A 6,975-nucleotide genomic window follows, 5' to 3' on the forward strand; every position below is an offset into this window, starting at 1 on the left:
TTTTACAGGTGAATTTTACCAAACTTACAAAAGAAAACATCTTTCTTTTATTTAACAAAGTAAATAGGTAGCGAAAAACATAGGACCCAGAGACCAGGTGTGTAGTACAAAGACTTGATGCAGCAGGTGCTGTTCAGACACCTTGCGTTTTAACCCAAAACAGTTGCTGTCAGGCTGATTCTGACTCATGGAGACCCCACATGTGTCAGAGTAGAACTATACTCCATAAGGTTTTAAATGTTTGATTTTTTTAGAACTAGACCCAAAAGCCTTTCTTCGAAGGCACCTCTGGGTAGACTTGAATCTCCAGCCTTTCAGTTAGCAGCCAAGCACGTTAACCGTTTGTCTCAACCTTCTGACATATTCAACTTTTTGATAAGTGCAGTCAATTAAGCAACAGGACCATTCAGAGCCACTTCATTTATTCAAAAAGTCTTCCACATGACTGCTTCAAGGGTATCTTGGCTGGTGATGGCTCTTCTGTGGTTCAAATCCATGCAAAATGCATATAATATACTTCTGTAAGAAAATATACAATAATTGTATGTGTAGTATGATATAAACCCTGGGAGGAAAAAAAGCAGACAAACATCTATGAAGAATAAGAAAGACTGGAAGAAAACATACCACAATGTTAGGTAAAGTTAAGTTTGAATGACAGAAATGTGAGTCATTTCTTCTCTTTTGGATTTTTCTTTAGTGAGAAATAATTTAGTAGTTTCCAAATATATTGATGCTTCTTATTAAACTTAAAAACTTTTAATGGTTCTATTACTTCATTGAAACAAACAGAAAACAACTAGCAAAATAGCAAAAGAAAACCTAACCATATCAATGAGAACATTAAAATTGAATGGACTAAACACGCCAGTCCAAAGGCAGAGATTATGTGACTGGATAAAACAGGAAGATCCAACAATGGGTCTTGCTGCTTACAAGAGGAACACCTTAGATTCAAAGAAACAAGTAGGTTGAAAACAAAGAATAGAAAAAGATATAGTATGTAAACAGTAACCATAAGAGAGCTGGAATGGCTATATTAATATCACATTAAATAGACTTTAAAACAAATATTACTATGGACCTTTTTGATAGTCAATACATCTAGAATATATAACAATTATAAATGTCCTTGAACAACAGACCCCCAAAATGCATGAAGCAGATACCAGAAGGATTAAAAGAGGAAATAGACAATTTATCAATAATAGTTAGGACTTTCAATACCCCACTCTCAGTCATTGATGGAATAACTACAGAAGACTTTAACACTACTCATCAACTTGACATAACTGATATTTATAAAATGCCCAAGGACTGCAGAACACATGCTCTTTTCAAGTATACATGGAACATTTTCCAGGGTAGGCCTTATACAGGAGCCAAAAACAAGTCTCAATAAAATTAAAAAGACTGAAATTACACAAAGTGTGTTCTCTGATTCTCTGACCACAATGGAATTAAATTAGAAATCCACAACCGACCAAATACTTGAAAATTAACACACTTCAAAATAATCCATGAATCAAAGAAGAAAACAGACGAGACATTAAAAATAATTTGGACTTAATGAAAACAAAAACACAACATATCAAAACATATGGGGTGTATCTTAAGCGTTGCTTGTTAAGAAATGTGTAACTTTAAATTCCTATGACAGAAAGAAGAGAAGTCTCAAAAAACCTAAGCTTCCACCTTAGGAAACTACAAAACAATAAGCAAGCTAAACAGAAAGCAAGCAAGACGGATGAAATAATACTGTAGCTGAAAGAAAAACCCAGAGAAAATCAAATAAACCAAGATTTGGCTTTTTGAAAAGATCAACAAAATTGACAAACCTTTAACCTTTGGCTAGACTGACCAAGAAGACAAAAGAGAAGACACCGATTACCAAAATCAGGAACGAAAGAGGGGCACCACTACCAACCCTACAGAAATGAGAAGAATTATAAGGGGTCTGCCCGCCCTCCGCCTCGGTCCGCTCCGGCTCCTCTCACGGTGGTGGCTCTGCGGCTGGGGAGACCTGCCACAGGCCGCTCTGTCTCAGCCGCCAACTCCCCCAGCGCAGGTGCAGGTGAAGCGGTGGCTGGTCACCCCCGGGGTAGAACCCCTTCATGCACGAGCTGCGCTTCAGCACTCTGCAGAAGGCCCAGATCGCCATCATGACGCTGACTCTCTTCCCCATCCGACTCCTGTTTGCCGCCTTCATGATGCTGTTCGCCTGGTCCTTCGCTTTTGTACCTTCACTAGGATTTGCTGAGAGAGAACCAGAAGAGCCGCTGGCTTGTGGCAGAAGGTCGTGGACTTCCCGCTCAAGGCAGTCATGCAGACCACGTGATATGCAGGCGGCTTCCACCCGGTGGCCCAGAAGGGGTGACAGGCCCTACCGACTGAGGCGGCCATCCTGGCCCTTGGCACCACACCCCTCGTACTTCGACGCCGTTCCCGTGACCATGACCATGTCGTCCATCGTGATGAAGGCAGAGAGCAGGGGTATCCCCATATGGGGAATTCTGATCAAGTACATCCGGCCAGTGTGTTCGGATCAGACCAGGACTTGTGCAGGAAAACAGTGGAAGAGATAAAGAGAGGGGCTTAGTCCAATGGGAAGTTATGACAATGATTTTTCCAGAAGGTACTTGTACCAATGGGACCTGTCAAACTATCTTCAAGACTGGTGTGTTTATCCTTGGTGTTCCTGTCCAGCCTGTGGTTTTAGGATACCCAAATAAGCTGGACACGATCATGTGGACATGGCAAGGACCTGGAGTGTTGGAAATGCTGTGGCTCGCCCTGTGTCCGTTTCACAGTTAGGTGGAAATTGAGTTTCTCCCAGTTTACCACCCTTCCAAGGCGAAGAGGAGCCCGGTGCTATACGCCAGCAGCATGAGGCGCGTCATGGCAGAGACCCTGGGCGTCTCCGTCATGGATTACACGTTTGAGGATCGTTAGCTGGCCCCAGCGGAAGGACAGTCCGTCTCCCCTCCGACACTTGCCTTCTAGAATTTGCTAGGCTTGTGAGAGGCCTGGGGCTAAAGCTAGAAAAACTTGAAACAGATAAAAAGCACAAAGGTGAAGAAGGGCGAGAAGACTGACTTGTGGAGTTCACGGAGTACTTGGAGGTACCCCTTTCCGACACGCTGGACTGCATGTTCTCACTGACGAGAGCGGAGGTGGCAAGATGGACCTGCGGGAATACGTGATCGCCTTGTCCGTGGTCTGCAGAGCGTCTGAGACTCTGGACACCATCCAGCTGCCATTCAAGATGTATGCATAGCATAAGGACGGCTGCATAAATGAGGAAGACCTGTCCTGCATTCTGAAGACGGCCTTGGGCGTGGCAGAGCTGCTTCTGATAGACCTCTTCAGCGGTGTGGATGAAGATGAGAAGAATCTCTTTTGCTGACAGGTTTGCACACATGTACCCAGACTTTGCAGAAGAATATCTGTATCCTGACCAGGCACGGTTTGAAACCTGCGCTTAGACTCTTGTCAGCGCCAACCCCGAACAGCCTCTGTACTGACTTCAGCCCGGAAAGCACTGACCCCGGGAGGTAGCCTGTCCATAGGAAACTGGACTAGGACAGAAGGTTCTGGAGTGAGGAACCTCCCCGGCTCTGTCACCATGCCCTTCCAGGGGCTGTGGCTTCCCATTTGCTCATGAGGATATCTGGTGTTCTCTCTCCCCACAGGGCCTACACATGTTGTCTCCAGACTGAGGTTTTAGAAGACTAGGGTGTGTAAGGGGCCGTGGTGACAGGATGGTTAAGCACTGGGCTTCTAGCCAAAAGGTCAGTCCTTGGAACCTACTAGCAACTCTGTGGGAGAAAGATGTGAGTCTGCTTACTTAAAGATTTACAGCCTTGGAAATCCTATGGGGCAGTTCTACCCTGTCCTGCTCTTTTTTGATTGTTGTTTGCTTGATATATTTTTTTCCATCCTTTGAGTTTTTAGTTTGTGTCTCTAAGTCTAAGGTGTGTCTCTTGTAGGTAGCATATGGACAGATCTTGTTTTTTAATCCATTCTGCCACTCTCTGTCTCTTCATTGGTGCATTTAGTCCATTTATATTCAGAGTTATTGTGGATAGGTATGAATTTAGTGCTATCATTTTGATGTCTTTTTTTGGTGTGTTGTTGACAGTTTCTTTTTCCCACTTAATTTTATGTGCTGAGTAGATTATCTTTATATATTGTCCTTTCCTCATATTTGTTGTTGTCAATTTTGTTTCTGCTGAGTCTCTATTTTTCCCTTGTATTTTATTTTGATGTGTAGGATAGTTTGTCTCCTTTGTGGTTACCTTGTTTACCCCTATTTTTCTAAATTTAAACCAAACTTTTATTCTTTGTATCACCATATCTTCCTCTCCATATGGAAGGTATATGATTACATTTCTTAGTCCCTCTTTAGTATTTTAACATTGTCTTCTTTTACATAATAATATTGCTATTACCCTGTTTTGAGCTTTTTTTTTTTTTTTTTTTGAATAATCTGGCTTTGTTTTCTTGGATTACCCCGTCTGGGGTTGACTTCTGATTGCTCTGCCCAGTGTTCTAGTCTTGAGTTGATACCTGATATTACTGATTTTCTAACCAAAGAACTCCCTTCAGTATTTCTTGTAGTTTTGGTTTGGTTTTTTAAAAATCCCTAAACTTGTGTTTATCTGGAAATGTCACAATTTCACCTTCATATTAAAGAGACAGTTTTGCTGGATGTATGATTCTTGGGTGGGAATTCTTTTCCTTCAATTTTTTAAATATGTCATCCCATTGTCTTCTTGCCTGCATGGTTTTTGCCGAGTAGTCCGAGCTTATTCTTATTGGCTTTCCTTTGTAGGTGACTTTTCATTTATCCCTCGCTGCTCTTATAATTCTTTATCTTTGGTTTTGGCAACTTTGATTATAATATGTCTTGGTGACTTTCTTTTAAGATCTACCTTATGTGGAGTTCGATGAGCATCTTGGATAGATATGTTCTCATCTTTCACGATATCGGGGAAATTTTCTGCCAAGAAATCTTCAACAGTTCTCTCTGTATTTTCTGTTATCCCTCCCTGTTCTGGTACTCCAATCACTCATGGGTTATTTCTCTTGATAAGAGTCCCACATGATTCTCCAGGTTTCTTCATTTTTTAAAATTCTTTTATCTGATTTTTCTTCAAATATATTAGTGCCAAGTGATGTATCTTCAAGTTCAAAAATTCTAGCTTCTACTTGCTCAATTCTGCTCCTCTGACTTTCTATTGAGTTGTCTACTTATGTAATTTTATTGTTAATCTTCTGAATTTCTGATTGCTGTCTGCCTATGGATTTTTCCAGCTTGTTAGACTTTTCATTATGGTCCTGAATAATCTTTCTAGTTTCTTAAGCTGCTTTATCTGTGTGTTGCCTGGCTTGTTCTGGGGGTTGCCTCATTTCCTTCCTGATGTCTTCAAGGGTTCTGTATATTAAACTTTTGTATTCTGGCTCTGGTAATTCCAGGAATGCACTTTGATCTAGAAGATCCCTGGATCTTTGTTTTGAGAGCTTTATGAAGTGATCATGGTCTGTTTCTTTATGTGACTTGATATTGACTGTTTTCTCCGAGCCATCTATAAGTTATCATATTAATTAATGCTTGCTTACTGTGTCATAGCTTCTTGCTTTGTTTTGTTTTGATATACCCCTATGAGTTGCTTGAGTGAGCTAGCTTGATTATTTTCACCTTTGTAGCTCTGACGTCTTGTCCCCAGATGGCTAGAGCTGCTATCCGGTATATCAGTCTAGGAGTCCATTCAGTTTTCTTGTATGAATTCAGCTCAGGTGTCGAGGTAGCTGATCATCAAGTGTGTGGTACAGGCTCTGTCCTACAGTCTTAGAGGGGCAGGGGATATTGGCGTATATACCGGTATCTGATTGCAGCAGGGGGTCACACTCTGAACAAAGCAGAGGACTGAGAACCAACCCCTGAGTGTCTCTGAGGAAAGCACGTCCCTGTTCCCTAGAGCCTGCAGGTAGGTGGGTTCTGCAGATGGACCATGGGCATCCAATGTTTTTGTTTGTAAGGACTGGGAGGTACCAGTAATCTTTAGACCCCTGTCATGGGTGGCTTCGTGACCTGAGTGGAGCTACTGTCCTTAGGTCGCTGATGTGGGTAGGTGAGGACCTTGTTTAATAGGCAAAGCGATGTCGAACATCAAACACTCACCTCTCCACCACACAGCTGAAACAGTTGGATTCTGCCAAAAAGGGCCTATTCCCCCCAAAATAGGCCCACACAGGTCCATGCAGGAGGGAAGGGTGCTGAAAGCCCATGGATGGTTTATGCCTGGACAGGAGCCGCTTCTGTCCTGAGCTCCCCCAGTTAGTGGAGCTAGCAAATTATCTTTTCTCCCAGTTGCAAATTTTTTCCTTCCCCAAGGCCAGGAGGATGGCTCTAGGTGCTCAACGGGGCCTATCTCAGGCCCAGGGAATTCAGCTGCTGAAGTCAGCTTGGGGCTGGGGTGGCGCAGTAAAATATACACAAGTACTTAGCTTCTGCCGAGAGCGCTGTTCTTTTCAGGTTCCAGAGGTGTGAGTAGGCTGTGTGGCTGGCTGTTTCTCCCTGAGAGAACTGCGGCTGAATGTTAGTACCAGTCCACTGCCACCACCGCTCCGGGAATGGTGCCTGAGTGCTCCCCACAATTCAGGTCTGGTAACTCCTCTCCACTTCTGAATGGTCTCTTCCTCCCCCTGCCCCTCAGTTCATTGTCTAAGCTTGCCTTTGAAGCTCAGGGCTCCCAGCTTGTCACAAATATACTCGTTTCACTTATTTTTTGGGGTCTTTGTTGTAAAGAGGGCTCGATGGAAGCGTTTGTCTATTCCACCATCTTGGCTCTGCCTCCCGTTGTTAGCTTTTTGAGTATTTTTTTATCTTGATTTCCCTGTCTGGGGTGACTTCTTATTGCTCTGCCCAGTGTTCTAGTTTTGGGTCAATACCTGATATTATTGATTTTCTAA

The 6,975-nt window shown here is 42.9% G+C and overlaps 1 pseudogene; it reads left to right on the top strand.

The window, feature by feature from the left end:
* Positions 1 to 633: 633 nt before the first annotated feature.
* On the top strand, positions 634 to 5,195 carry LOC135228722 (lysophosphatidylcholine acyltransferase 1-like; annotated as a pseudogene).
* Positions 5,196 to 6,975: the final 1,780 nt, after the last annotated feature.

Source organism: Loxodonta africana, chromosome 27, assembly GCF_030014295.1.
Source record: "Loxodonta africana isolate mLoxAfr1 chromosome 27, mLoxAfr1.hap2, whole genome shotgun sequence".
Lineage (NCBI taxonomy): Eukaryota > Metazoa > Chordata > Mammalia > Proboscidea > Elephantidae > Loxodonta > Loxodonta africana.